The following is a 16317-nucleotide window of genomic DNA, read 5'->3' on the forward strand; positions in this document are numbered from 1 at the left end:
CGCCCTGCACTGTCGTGGACAGGGTGTGGGTCCCCCCTGGTGATTCTTTCGCCAATATTTCTTATTAATTCCTAAACATGACTCCCTGAAGTTTCAGGTCAGTCCGAGAACATTTATTTCTACACAAAAATGACACCGTGCCAATTCTGCTGAAAACAACGTCATTCCGGGTTAGTTCCATTCAAATCATGCAAGTTAGATCCAAAACAAGGGCAAAAGTGTATAGAAAAGTAGATACATTGGAGACGTGTCAACTCCCCCAAGCTTAAACCTTTGCTTGTCCTCAAGCAGTTCAGTTGACAAGCTGAAAGTGATAAAGAAAAACTTTTACAAACTCTGCTTGGTCTTGTTGTTGCAAATATGTAAAGCCAGCATTCAAGTTTTCAGCAAAGATTATGAACTAACCACATTCACAATAACATTTAGGTCTCACAGTTACTCATATCAATGGCATAATCAACTAGCGAGCAATAGTAAGAAATCTCGGATGACAACACTTTCTCAAAAAAAATCATAATATGATATAACAAGATGGTATCTTGCTAGCCCTATCTGAGACCGCAAAACATAAATGCAGAGCACCCCTCAAGATGAAGGACTGACTAGACATTGTAATTCATGGCAAAAGAGATCCAGTCGCATTCATACTCAATGTAAATTAATAGCAATGCATACAAATGACAGCGGTGCTCTCCAACTAGTGCTTTTTAATAAGAGGATAATGACTCAACATAAAAGTAAATAGATAGACCCTTCGCAGAGGGAAGCAGGGATTTGCAGAGGTGCGAGAGCTCGAGTTTTGAAAAAGAGATAAATAATATTTTAGCGGCATACTTTCATTGTCAACATAACAACCAAGAGATCTCGATATCTTCCATGCTACATACATTATAGGCGGTTCCCAAACTGAATGGTAAAGTTTATACTCCCCCACCACCAACCCAACGAGCACATTCCATGGCTGGTACAAAACAACGGGTACCATCCAACTATCAACAATCCTGGGGGAGTTTTATTTGCAATTATTTTGATTTGCTTTGAGCATGGGACTGGGCATCCCGGTTGCCAGCCATTTCCTCGTGAATGATGAGCGGAGTCCACTCTTCGTGAGAATAACCCACCTAGCATGGAAGATATAGACAATCCTAGTTGATATATGAGCTATTCGAGCATACAAAACATAATTTCATTTGAAAGTTTAGAGTTTTGCACATACAAATTTACTTGGAACGGTAGGTAAATACCGCATATAGGAAGGTATGATGGACTCATATGGAATAACTTTGGGGTTTATGGAAGTGGATGCACAAGGAGTATTCCCGCTTAGTACAAGTGAAGGCTAGAAAGAGACTGGGAAGCGACCAACTAGAGAGCGACAACAGTCATGAACATGCCTAAATATTAACCAACAATGAGTGCAAGCATGAGTAGGATATAAATCACCATGAACATAAATATCGTGGAGGCTATGTTGATTTTGTTTCAACTACATGTGTGAACATGTGCCAAGTCAAGCCACTCGAATCATTCAAAGGAGGATACCACCCTATCATACCACATCACAACCATTTTAATAGCATGTTGGCATGCAAGGTAAACCATTATAAACTCCTAGCTAATTAAGCATGGCGTGAATAACTATAATGTCTAATTGTCATTGCAAACATGTTTCGTTCATAATAGGCTGAATCAGGAACGATGAACTAATCATATTTACAAAAACAAGATAGGTCGTGTTCATACCACCTTCTCTCATCTCAATCATTTCATCATATATCGTCGTTATTGCCTTTCACTTGCACGACCGAACGGTGTGGATAATAATAATGGTGCACGTGCATTGGACTAAGCTGGAATCTGCAAACATTTAATACAAAGGAGAAGACAAGGTAATATGGGCTCTTGTTTAGATCAACAATAATGCATATGAGAGCCACTCAACATTTTCATCGTGGTCTTCTCCTCTCGACCCCCAAAGAAAAGAAAAAAACTTCAAAGAAAACTAAAATTATTTACACGGGAAAGCTCCCAACAAGCAAAAGAAGAATGGGAAATCTTTTTGGGCTTTCTTTTAATATTACTACTGCAAGCATGGAAAGTAAACTAGCTAAAATCTACAACTAATTTTTTTGGTTTTTTCTTAAGGTTTTTCAAACACACAAAAAGAATGCAGGAAAAGAAAATAAACTAGCATGGATAGTACAATGAAAAAGTATGAACACCGACAACTAGAATGAATGTGTGAATGATACGTCTCCAACGTATCTATAATTTATGAAGCATTCATGCTATTTTACTATCTGTTTTGAATGATTATGGGCTTTATTATACACTTTTATATTACTTTTGGGACTAACCTATTAACCAGAAGGCCAGCCCATATTGCTGTTTTATTGCCTGTTTCGGTATTTCGAAGAAAAGGAATATCAAACGGATTCCAAACGGAATGAAACCTTCGGCAATATGTTTTTTTGGAAGATTATCGTCCTGGAGGCTTGGACATCAAGTCAGAAGATCCTCGAGGAGCCCAGGAGATAGGGGGCACGCTCCCCCCTACAGGGTGCGGCCCCCTGTCTCGTGGACCCCTCGAGCACCCCCCGGCCGACTTCTTTCGCCTATATAAGCCTACTTACCCTAAGACCATTGAAAGTCAAGATAGATCGGGAGTTCCGCCGCCGCAAGCCTCTGTAGCCACCAAAAACCTCTCGGGAGCCCTTCCCGGCACCCTGCCGAAGGGGGGATCCTTCACCGGTGGCCATCTTCATCATCCCGACGCTATCCATGACGAGGAGGGAGTAGTTCACCGTCGAGGATGAGGGTATGTACCAGTAGCTATGTGCACGATCTTGATGTATCCCGAGCTTTGCTATTGTAGTTGGATCTTATGATGTTTCTCCCCCTCTACTCTCTTGTGATGAATTGAGTTTTCCCCTTTGAAGTTATCTTATTGGACTGAGTCTTTTATGAGAACACTTGATGTATGTCTTGTTGTGCTTATCTGTGGTGACAATGGGATATCATGTGCCTCTTGATGTATGTTTTGGTGACCAACTGGCGGGTTCCGCCCATGAACCTATGCATAGGAGTTGGCACACGTTCTTGACTCTCCGGTAGAAACTTTGGGTCACTCTTTGAAGTACTTTGTGTTGGTTGAATAGATGAATCTGAGATTCTGTGATGCATATCGTATAATCATGCCCACGGATACTTGAGGTGACAATGGAGTATCTAGGTGACATTAGGGTTTTGGTTGATTTGTGTCTTAAGGTGTTATTCTAGTACGAACTCTTGAATAGATTGATCTGAAAGAATAACTTTGAGGTGGTTTCGTACCCTACCATAATCTCTTCGTTTGTTCTCCGCTATTAGTGGCTTTGGTGTGACTCTTTGTTGCATGTTGAGGGATTGTTATATGATCTATCTATGTTATTATTGTTGAGAGAACTTGCACTAGTGAAAGTATGAACCCTAGGCCTTGTTTCCTATCATTGCAATACCGTTTACGCTCTCTTTTATCATTAGTTACCTTGCTGTTTTTATAATTTCAGATTACAAATACCTTTATCTACCATCTATTTTGCACTTGTATCACCATCTCTTCGCCGAACTAGTGCACCTATACAATTTACCATTGTATTGGGTGTGTTGGGGACACAAGCGACTGTTTGTTATTTGGTTGCAGGGTTGTTTGAGAGAGACCATCTTAATCCTACGCCTCCTACGGATTGATAAACCTTAGGTCATCCACTTGAGGGAAATTTGCTACTGTCCTACAAACATGTGCACTTGCAGGCCCAACAACGTCTACAAGAAGAAGGTTGTGTAGTAGACATCAAGCTCTTTTCTGGCGCCGTTGCCAGGGAGGTGAGTGCTTGAAGGTATATCTTTAGATCTTGCAATCGAATCTTTTTGTTTCTTGTTTTATCACTAGTTTAGTTTATAAAAGAAAACTGCAAAAAAATGGAGTTGAGTTTGTCTCATACGCTTCATCTTTTTAATATCTTTCGTGAGTTTGATGAAAAGGAAAATTGTGCTCAAGTGCTAGAAGAAGAAATCTATAGAATGGTTGATATTAAATCTTTGAATGATGAGCATGATTGCAATGTTGTCAGTATGAATTCCTTGAATATCCATGATGCTAATGATATGCAAAGCCACAAGCTTGGGGATGCTATGTTTGATGAAGATGATATGTTTTGTCCCCCAAGTTTTGATGAGAATATTTATTATGATGAAAGCATGCCTCCTATTTATGATGATTATATTGATGAAAGTGGGTTTGGAAGAGTGTAAACTTTAGGTAGTATTGATCCCACTATTTTGGAGGATATTGAATCTTATTGTGATGAATATGAAAGTGGATTTGGAAGAGTGTCAACTTTATTTAGTGATGATTCCACTATTTCGGAAGAGGTTCCAATTGATTATGAGAACAAAGTTGCTATCTATGATGATTATTGTGATGACTTGTATGCTATTAGGAATAATGATAACCATGAAACTTGTCATCATGATTTTAGTTTTCAATTGGATTATGCCTCACATGATAATTATTTTGTTGAGTTTGCTCCCACTATTATTCATGAGAAGAATTTTGCTTATGTGGAGAGTAGTAAATTTTCTATGCTTGTAGATCATGAAAGGAATGCTTTAGGTGCTGGTTATATTGTTGAATTAATTCATGATGCTACTGAAAATTATTATGAGAGAGGAACTTATGCTTGTAGGAGTTGCAATAATGTCAAGTTTCCTCTCTATGTGCTTCAATTTTTGAACTTATGCTTGTTTTACCTTCCTATGCTAGTTGATTATTGTTCCCATAAGTTGTTTTCTCACAAAATTCCTATGCATAGGAAGTGGGTTAGGTTTAAATGTGCTAGTCATATGCTTCATGATGCTCCCGTTATGTTTCAATTCTTATCTTCTATGTGAGCATCATTGCCCTCATCATGCCTAGCTAGAAAGGCATTAAAGAAAAGCGCTTGTTGGGGGACAACCCAATATTTACCCTTACTATTTTTGTGTGTCCACATTATTATGCTACTGTATTAATCATGTTTATAGCTTTTTTTTCAATAAAGTGCCAAGTAGAACCTTTGGGAAGACTTGGGTGAAGTTTATGTGATCTTCCTGTAAAAAACAGAAACTTTTGCGCTCACGAGATTAGCTGCCATTTTTTTTACTGAAGAGTGATTTTAGGTTGATTCTTTTTTCAGATGATTAATAGTCAAATTCCTCAGGTCCAGAAATTTATTTAAGAATTGTTTGAGTTCCAGACGTATACGTTTGATACAGATTACTACAGATTGTTCTGTTTTTGACAGATTCTGTTTTCATTGTGTTGTTTGCTTATTTTGATGCATCTATGGCTAGTATTAAGTAGTATGAACCATAGAGAAGATAGAATACAGTATATATTACACCAATATGAATTTAGAATGAGTTCACTACAGTACCTAAGTGGTGGTTTTATTTTCTTATACTAACGGAGCTTACGAGTTTTGTTTTTGAATTTTGTGTGGTTGAAGTTTTCAAGTTTTGGGTGAAGATTCGATGGACTATGGAATAGGATTTGAAAGAGTCTAAGCTTGGGGATGCCCAAGCCACCCCAAGGTAATATTCAGGGACAACCAAGAGCCTAAGCCTGGGGATGCCCCGGAAGGCATCCCCTCTTTCGCCCTCATTCATCGGTAACTTTACTTGGAGCTATATTTTTATTCACCACATGATATGTGTTTTGCTTGGAGCGTCATTTTATTTTGCTCGTTTTTGCTTTCTGTTAGTTAGAATAATGTTTTGCATCTTTAGTTTCAATAAAAAAGTCAAGGATAGCCTTTGCCATGTTTATTTTGCTAGTACACATGTTGTTGTTTGAAAACAGAAAGTTTGCCGCTGTTGCAAAAATTCCCTAGAAAACTCAGAGAATGGTATAATGTTGAATATTTTTGCATATTAAGCTCTGATAAATTTATTACAGTGTTAATTTTAGTTCATAATTTTTGGAGTCAGGGAAGTATTGTTACTCTTGCATTCTTAACAGACTGTACTGTTTTGGCAGATTGTTGTTATGTTTGCATTGTTTGCGTATGTTTGCTTGTTTAATGATTCTATTTGAGGATAGGAGTATTAAATATGCAGAGGCATTTAGAATGAAATGTTGAATAATAATTTTAGTGATTGGTTACAGTAGAAAGTGATAAGGTTTTGCATTGGTTTATACTAACCGATCTCACGAGTTCTTGTTGAGTTTGTTGTGAATGAAGCTTTTGATAAAAAGAAGAGAAACCATGATATGAAAGGAGTTAAGGAGACACAAAAGCTCAAGCTTGGGGATGCCCAAGGCACCCCAAGATATTATTTCAAGAAGTCTCAAGCATCTAAGCTTGGGGATGTCCCGGTAGGCATCCCACCTTTCTTCTTCAACCACTATCGGTTAGTATCGGTTGAGCCTAAGTTTTTGCTTCTTCACATGAGTTGTGCTATCCTTGCATCGTCATTTTATTTTGTTTTTCTTGATGCTTGAATACAATACCAAGATCAGAAATTCTTTAATGAGAGAGAGTCTTCACATAGTTGCATAATTATTTAGCTACTCATTGATCTTCACTTATATATTTTTGGAGTAGCTTTTCATTTACTCGTGTGCTTCACTTATATCCTATGAGTAAATTGTTGAATGAGTTGATTGTCATAAATCTGAAATTATATATGCCTCATTTGCTTATCCATGGGGAGTAATGACTTCACATCTAATAAGTAGAGGTTGTAAATTTATTGACGGTTAGCAAGCATTGTATTAGTCATTTGAACAATTCATGAAAGAATATTGAAGGAAGAGAGATTTCACATATAAATATATTATCATAGACATCTTTTATAATTGTGAGCACTCATTATGTATGACATGCTAAAGAGTTGATGTTGGACAAGGAAGACAACGTAATGGGTTATGTTTTCTCACATCTCAGTTAAAGTATATTGTCATGGATCATTCAAACATGTTGAGCTTGCCTTTCCCCCTCATGCTAGCCAAAAATTCCTAGCACCAAGTAGAGATACTACTTGTGCTTCCAAATATCCTTAAACCCAGTTTTTGCCATGAGAGTCCACCATACCTACCTATGGATTGAGTAAGATCCTTCAAGTAAGTTGTCATCGGTGCAAGCAATAAAAATTGCTCTCTAAATATGCATGACTTATTAGTGTGGAGAAAATAAGCTTTGTACGAACTTGTTATGGAAGCAATAAAAGCGACGGACTGCATAATAAAGGTCCATATACAAGGGGCAATATAAAGTGACGTTCTTTCGCATTAAGATTTTGTGTATCCAACCCTAAAAGCGCATGACAACCTCTGCTTCCCTCTGCGAAGGGCCTATCTTTTACTTTATGTCTTTTACTTTATGCAAGAGTCAAGGTGATCTTCACCTTTCCCTTTTCCATTTTATCCTTTGGCAAGCACTTTGTGTTAGGGTGATCCTGATATATATATCCAATTGGATGTACGTTAGCATGAACTATTATTGTTGACATCACCCAAAGGTGAATACGTTTGGAGGCAACATTATAAGCCCCAATCTTTCTCTGTGTCTGATTAAAACTTCATAACAACAAGTATTGCGTGAGTGTTAGCAATTGTAGAAGACTATATGACAGTTGAGTATGTGAAGTTTGCTAAACCAAAGCTCTGACATAGACTCTTCCTGAAAGTAAGATGAATTGCAATTGTTTGATGACTAAGAATGAAGTTTGCTAGTTTTCAAGAAAGTTTATGGTCTATGCTTTGACATGTGAATTGCTTGTTACTTTATCGTGAAAAGTTTTATGAGATGAACTACTGTTATGACATATAATCATGCTAGAAAAGGTGATTGAAATTATCATTGATCAAACTTGTGCACCTTCTAGCATTCACACTTCATAAATTCTTTCTTTTATCATTTACCTACTCGAGGACGAGTAGGAATTAAGCTTGGGGATGCTGATACGTCTCCAACGTATCTATAATTTATGAAGCATTCATGCTATTTATTATCTGTTTTGAATGATTATGGGCTTTATTATACACTTTTATATTACTTTTGGGACTAACCTATTAACCGGAGGCCCAGCCCATATTGTTGTTTTATTGCCTGTTTCAGTATTTCGAAGAAAAGGAATATCAAACGGAGTCCAAACGGAATGAAACCTTCGGCAACGTGATTTTTTGGAAGAACATCATCCTGGAGGCTTGGAGATCAAGTCAGAAGATCCTCGAGGAGCCCAGGAGATAGGGGGCCCCCCCCTACAGGGCGCGGCCCCCTGTCTTGTGGACCCCTCGAGCACCCCCCGACCGACTTCTTTCGCCTATATAAGCCTACGTACCCTAAAACCATTGAATATCAAGATAGATCGGGAGTTCCGCCGCCGCAAGCCTCTGTAGCCACCAAAACCTCTCGGGAGCCCTTCCCGGCACCCTGCCAGAGGGGGATCCTTCACCGGTGGCCATCTTCATCATCCCGGCGCTATCCATGACGAGGAGGGAGTAGTTCACCCTCGAGGCTGAGGGTATGTACCAGTAGCTATGTGTTTGATCTCTCTCTCTCTCTCGTGTTCTCTTTCGTGTTCCCTTTATGGCACGATCTTGATGTATCCCGAGCTTTGCTATTGTAGTTGGATCTTATGATGTTTCTCCCCCTCTACTCTCTTGTGATGAATTGAGTTTCCCCTTTGAAGTTATCTTATCGGATTGAGTCTTTTATGAGAACACTTGATGTATGTCTTGCCGTGCTTATCTGTGGTGACAATGGGATATCATGTGCCTCTTGATGTATGTTTTGGTGACCAACTTGCGGGTTCCGCCCATGAACCTATGCATAGGGGTTGGCACACGTTCTTGACTCTCCGGTAGAAACTTTGGGGCACTCTTTGAAGTACTTTGTGTTGGTTGAATAGATGAATCTGAGATTGTGTGATGCATATCGTATAATCATGCCCACGGATACTTGAGGTGACAATGGAGTATCTAGGTGACATTAGGGTTTTGGTTGATTTGTGTCTTAAGGTGTTATTCTAGTACGAACTCTTGAATAGATTGATCCGAAAGAATAACTTTGAGGTGGTTTCGTACCCTACCATAATCTCTTCGTTTGTTCTCCGCTATTAGTGTCTTTGGAGTGACTCTTTGTTGCATGTTGAGGGATTGTTATATGATCTATCTATGTTATTATTGTTGAGAGAACTTGCACTAGTGAAAGTATGAACCCTAGGCCTTGTTTCCTATCATTGCAATACCGTTTACGCTCACTTTTATCACTTGTTACCTTGCTGTTTTTATAATTTCAGATTACAAATACCTTTATCTACCATCCTATTTGCACTTGTATCACCATCTCTTCGCCGAACTAGTGCACCTATACAATTTACCATTGTATTGGGTGTGTTGGGGACACAAGAGACTCTTTGTTATTTGGTTGCAGGGTTGTTTGAGAGAGACTATCTTCATCCTACGCCTCCTACGGATTGATAAACCTTAGGTCATCCACTTGAGGGAAATTTGCTACTGTCCTACAAACCTGTGCACTTGCAGGCCCAACAATGTCTACAAGAAGAAGGTTGTGTAGTAGACATCTGTGAACATGAATGTAATGTCGGTGAGAAATACGTACTCCCCCAAGCTTAGGATTTTGGCCTATGTTGGTCTATGACCACGGCTAACCTGGCGGATATCCAAAGTTGTAGTCGAGGTTGTACTAAGATGCAACAGCTACAGCCTGGAGAGCTGCAGCCTGGAGGCGAGCCGCCTCCGTCCTCCTCTCATATTCATTTGCCTCCTCCCTGGTTGTAAAATATCTCATGTTTGCCTGGAAGTTAAAGAAAGTAGGAGCAGGGAGAGTGATATGGACAGTATGCCATCTGTCAAAGATTAGTCGGTACTGGAGGAACTGTTCATTCCTCTCAAGAAATGGATGGCGAACCATAGCATTATAATCTAGAAAAGCAGGTGGCAACTCAATATCATTTCCATTTGTAGGTACACCAAGATAATCAGCTAAATGAATTGCATAAATTCCACCAAATAAATCCCCACTTTTACCGTTAATATGTAACCTCCATGCAACAATGGCCCCCAAGTTATATATTTATCACCTAATACCGCACTCTTGAGGACACTAAAATCTAGAACAGACATGTGGTAGATCTCATCTTTACCGTTATTGCATCTACCTATAAAGAGCGCAAAGTAATGTATGGAAGGGAAATGAATGCTCCCTATGGTAGCTTGTGTGATATCTTTAGTTTCTCCCATAGTGATATTAGCAAGAAAATATTTATATTCAGATTTGCGAGGTTCACTAAAGTTGCCCCACTATGGGATTTTACAAGCAGTGTTAAAATCTTCAAGGTCCATGGTATATGATTTATCATAGAGGTCAAATAAAACAGTGTGAGTGTTGTGTGGATGAAAATTTAAACCTCCTCACAAAGGAATTAGTGAGGTAATAGTACGGCACTTATCTGATACGAAGTCCTCAAGATCAGCATTACATACATACGCATCATATTCGTCCTTTGTAACGCCCTCGATGCAGCTATATCTCCCACGTGTCGAAGCACGACTTAGAGGCATAACCGCATTGAAAGCAATGTCGCAAGTGAGGTAATCTTCACACAACCCATGTAATACATAAGGGAAAGAGATACATAGTTGGCTTACAATCGCCACTTCACACCATTACATGAATAAAGCATTACATCATCCAGATACAATCAAGGTCCGACTACGGAACCAAAATAAAAGAAGAACTCCACATGCGACAAAGGTCCCTGATCGACCCCAACTGGGCTCCACTACTGATCAACTAGAACGAAACAACACAAAGGGCAAGATCTTCATCGAGCTCCTCTTTAAGCTTGGTTGCGTCACCTGCTCGGTAACATAGGCACCTGCAAACTGGTTTGGAAGTATCTGTGAGCCACGGGGACTCAGCAATCTCGACCCGCGAGATCAAGACTATTTAAGCTTATAGGGAGGATGGAGTAATGAGGTGGAGCTGCAGCAAGCGACTAGCATATATGGTGGATAACATACGCAAATGAGAGCGAGAAGAGAAGGCAAAGCATGGTCGATAAAAGTATGATCAAGAAGTGATCCTATAGCAACCTACATCAAGCATAACTCCAACACCGTGTTCACTTCCCGGACTCCGCCGGAAAGAGACCATCACGGTTACACACACGGTTGATGTATTTTAATTAAGGTCAACTTCGGGTTTTCTACAACCGGACGTTAACAAATTCCCATCTGCCCATAACCGCGGGCACGGCTTTCGAAAGTTCAAATCCCTGCAGGGGTGTCCCAACTTAGCCCATGACAAGCTCTCACGGTCAACGAAGGAATAGACCTCCACCCGAGACGTTCCGATCAGACTCGGTATCCCGGTACAACAAGACATTTCGACAGGGTAAAACTAAACCAGCAACACCGCCCGAATGTGCCGACAAATCCCGATAGGAGCTGCACATATCTCTTTCTCAGGGCACACTCAGATAGGTCAAGCTACGAGTAAAACCAACCCTCAAGTTTCCCCGAGGTGGCCCCGCAGGCTGCCCAGTTCGGACCAACACTCAGAGGAGCACTGGCCCGGGGGGGTTAAATAAGATGACCCTTGAGTCTGCAGAACCCAAGGGAAAGAAAAGGCTAGGTGGCAAATGGTAAAACCAAGGTTGGGCATTGCTGGAAGAGCTTTACTTAAGGCGAACTGTCAAGGGGTTCCCATTATAGCCCAACCGCGTAAGGGACGCAAAATCCGGGAACATAACACCGATATGACGGAAACTAGGGCGGCAAGAGTGGAACAAAACACCAGGCATAAGGCCGAGCCTTCCACCCTTTACCAAGTATATAGATGCATTAATTAAATAAGATATATATAGTGATATCCCAACAAGTAAAAATGTTCCAACAAGGAACAACATCTCCATGTTCCAACAAGGAACAAACTTCAATCTTCACCTGCAACTAACAACGCTATAAGAGGGGCTGAGCAAAGCGGTAACATAGCCAATCAACGGTTTGCTAGGACATGGTGGGTTAGAGGTTTCACATGGCAATTTGGGAGGCTGACAAGCAAATGGTAGGCATCGTAGCATTGGCATGGCAAAAGAGCGAGCAAACTAGCATAGCAAAGATAGTAGTGATTTCGAGGGTATGATCATCTTGCCTGAAATCCCGCAAGGAAGAAGAACGAGTCCATGAAGAAGACAAACAGACGTAGTCGAACGAATCCTCACAACTCCGGATCGAAACCGAAGCTAACAAGAGAAGCAAACCGGAAAGAAGCAAACAACCATGGTAAACACAGAAGCATAGTCAAGGCACGATGCACAATCAAGTATGATGCATGTCCGATTTAATGAGGCATGGCATGGCAAAGTGCACAAACAATCCTACAAATTAAATGGAGCTCAATATGCAACTTCATATTGACGAAACACCATGATAAGTTATTTAGTTTGATCCCGTTTATGTACCCAACAATATTAAATGTTGTTAAGCATGGCAAGAGGGTGAAGCAAATGAAAACTACCTATCTAGTCAAGGTTAAATGAGGCTGGAAGCAACAAACAACAATTCTGGAGAATCCCCATGACATTTAGCAGCTTAATGCAAACACAATATTAAACATTTTAATTGTTGTTATCATGATGCGGATGACATATACAAGTTTATGCAATTATTATGAAAATGTTGACATGAGCATGTTATGAAGCATTTGTCGCCATGGCGGAAGGAAAAAGGTGCCACGGCGGTGAAACAAAAATGGTGCCATGGCAACATATCCAAAAATGATGCCACGGCAACATATCGGTTCCGGTACCTCACAGAGATACCGGTGCAAAAGAAGGCGTGACGTGAGCGAGTCATGCAAGATGGTGGGGTGCTCCCGGTTACCGGGTTCCCACAGGTTAGTGGCACGGCAAAAGAGGGGCATCGCAAGGACGATTCGATCACGGTGCAAAACTCGAGCATCTCATTCAACACATGCATTCGGTCCACGGCGGTCGTTCTCGGCGGTTATACCTTTGAAGCGTGCGTTTCGGGGCGGTTCGAGTTCGATGCGGTGTAGATGGGAGTAGGCGTTCACGGAGCGGTCGTCGTCGGAAGTAGTTGTACATGTCGGTGGTAGTAGTTGTACACGGCATCGGTAGTGGTACACCATTGGAGACGTACACATTCCATAGATGAACTTGGCGCTCGTGGTACACGGGTCTTCGGACGACAGTAGATGTACACGGCAATCATAGTGGAACTTGGTGCATCCAAGCTCTTCGGCGTAGTGGTACACATTCCGTAGACGAACATGGGTGTCGTGGTACTTGGTGTTACTGTGGCCTCCAGGTACTTGCCGAAAACCACATCGGAGGTAGTCGTACAAATTTGAAGACGAACTTGGCGAAAATCCTGAAGATGGCCTTGGCATTCCTGGTGAGACGACATGGTTCGGGGCGGTCTCGGTCTTGGTCCTGAACTTCAGGAGATCACCGGTCGAAGTGGGCGAGCAGAGACGCGTCCTCCACCCCACTCAAACGAAGTAGAGGCGGGGCAGGGGGCTTAGGGGGGCGAGGCGAAGGCGCGAGGAGCTGCAGAGGACGAACGGCGGAGGACGAGCTCGCCCCGGTGCTGCGGCACCCGAGACGGCAGGGGCAACGACCTGGGGCAGCGCGGCGAGGCAAAGCCCACCGACAGCGAGCGGGCTCTGGTGGCCGGCTGGAGGTGCGGAGGCGGCGCGGCCGCAGGTGAGGGAGGAGGCGGTGGCGGCCGGCTCCGAGGCGGACGGGCGCGGGGTCAGGCGCTGGAGGCGCAGGCGTGGCCAAGGCGGCGAGGCGACGGAGGGGAGGAGGCAGCAAGGCGACGCCATGGCCTGAGGGCCGCCGGAGTTGGCCGCGCTGATGGGGTTGCGGAGGCTGGGCGCGGGAGCAGGAGGGAGAGATGGCGGCGGGGATGGCTGCGGGGGAGCTCGATGCGATGGGTGGCGATGGGGACGCAGGGCGAAGAGGCAGATGCGGGCGAGCGAAGGGGATCGAGGACTGGGGCTGCGAGAGGATCGGGCGCAGGGCTCTCCCTGTCGATGCGTGCGTGTGCGTGCGAGAAGGAGGAGGAGGGATCGAGCGAAGGCGGCGGCCAGAGGGAGAGATGGGGATCGGGCTAGGGTTAACAGTGGTGTAGCTGTGCCTTGGGCCGGCTTAGCCTTGGGTCAAATGGGCTGCGAGGAAGCGGCCCTCTTCTCTCTCTCCCTTATATTTTCTTAGCAGAAAACAATTAAAGAGAAGAAAAGGAAAGAGAGGGTTAGGGAAAGGATTTGCGCATGGAGACAATTTTCCCGAACTCACAAAAATGAGCTCGATCCAGGAAAAATAGAAGTGGGCATGACCGAAAGATTTAAATTCAAACTCATTTGAAATTCAAATGGGTTTGAACTAGGACTTGATGAAAGGAAGGTCCAAAAATGTTCGGATTTTTGGTGGAGCTCCGAAAAATGATGAAATAATTATTGGCAAGGTTGGAGAACAAGAATTGAGATAACAACGGCATGAGATATTTTGCAAGTGGGTTATGGGTAATTCCAAATAAATGGAATAATTTATAATATCTCCCTATATATCGGGAGGGTATGTTATAAAGAGAAGTCACCCTTCCCTCGATTTAAAAGGACCGAAGATCCATGCAATTTATTTGGAAGAGTTTTAAAAAATTAAATGACATGATGCAAAGCAAAAAAAATAAAAGAGCAAGCACAAATGAAACAGACGGTGATCACGAAAATATGGAAGTCTTCTGGAGCGTCGGTCTTGGGGCGTTACATCCTTGAAGCCTGCTTGGACCATAAACTCTTCCGACGGCCATTCACAAGGCCGCACTTGAGCTTCCCTTGGTGGTTCAAGGTCCGGCTAATGTATCGCGAGCCTTGGTTCTTGCTACCTTGAAGAACCACCTTGGTACATTTTCATAAAAAAATTCTTCCTCTGAAAAAATTCTAAAATTTTTAGTCACTCAAAATAAAAGTGAACCAAACTCTACAAGATTGATAGCAACTACTCCCACAAGGGCCTAGAGGCTATATCATGCATTAAAACTACTATGGACCATAAAAATTTGACATGCAAGCTCAAGAACAGGGTCACTTCAGTAGCAAATAATTGCAATAAATAAAGCACTAGACAAAAACTAAGTGGACCGCTGGAGGAGTCACATACCGAAGAACAATCCCCCAAAGCAGTTTTGTGAATGGAGCTTTGAGCAAGGAGATCGGAAATGGCAGCAAAACAAGCAAGAACACGAGTTTGAGCTATGGGATGAGTTTTTATGGAGGAAGACGATGTGTGTGGGTGCTGGAATAAGTGGAGGGGGTCCATGTGGGGCCCACGAGGCAGGGGCATGCCCAGGGGGTAGGGCGTGCCCTCCACCCTCGTGACCAAATGTTGGGTCCCCCTAGTGTGTTCTAAGAGCCAGAAATTCTCAAATATTCTACAAAAAATCATACTCCATTTTCAGGGCATTTGGATAACTTTTATTTTTGGGGTATTTTTTATTGCACGGATAATTCAGAAAATAGACAGAAAAATACTATTTTTGCTTTATTTAAACTAAATAACAAAAAGTAAAAGGAGGGTACAGAAGGTTGTGCCTTCTAACTTCATCCATCTCATGCTCATCAAAAGGAATCCACTAATAAGGTTGATCAAGTCTTGTTAACAAACTTCTTCCGAATAACATGTTACCGGAGAATTTTCGGATAACACTAGGTTACCTCAACGGGTATATGCATATCCCCAACAATAAGAATATCATATATCTTTCTAACAGTAGGAAGAGGGAATTCAAAACCTCCAATAGTAATTGTTGAAAATTTTCCAATAGAATTGATACTATGAACTTGAGAGTGTTTCTTCGGAAAGTGTACCGTATGCTCATTACCATTTACATGAAAAGTGACATTGCCTTTGACGTAATCAATAACAGCCCCTGTAGTATTCAAAAAGGGTCTACCAAGGATGATCGACATAATATCATCCTCGGGTATATCAAGAATAACAAAGTCCGTTAAAATAGTAACGTTTGCAACCACAACAGGCACATCCTCACAAATACCGATGGGTATAGCAGTTGATTTATCGGCCATTTCCTAAGAGATTTCAATAGGTGTCAACTTATTCAAATCAAGTCTACGATACAGCGAGAGAGGCATAACACTAACACCGGCTCCAAGATCACATAAAGCAGTTTTAACATAATTTCTTTCAATGGAGCATGGTATAGTTGGTAATCCTGGATCT

This window comes from Triticum aestivum, chromosome 5B (genome assembly GCF_018294505.1).
Source record: "Triticum aestivum cultivar Chinese Spring chromosome 5B, IWGSC CS RefSeq v2.1, whole genome shotgun sequence".
NCBI classification, from domain to species: Eukaryota; Viridiplantae; Streptophyta; class Magnoliopsida; order Poales; family Poaceae; genus Triticum; species Triticum aestivum.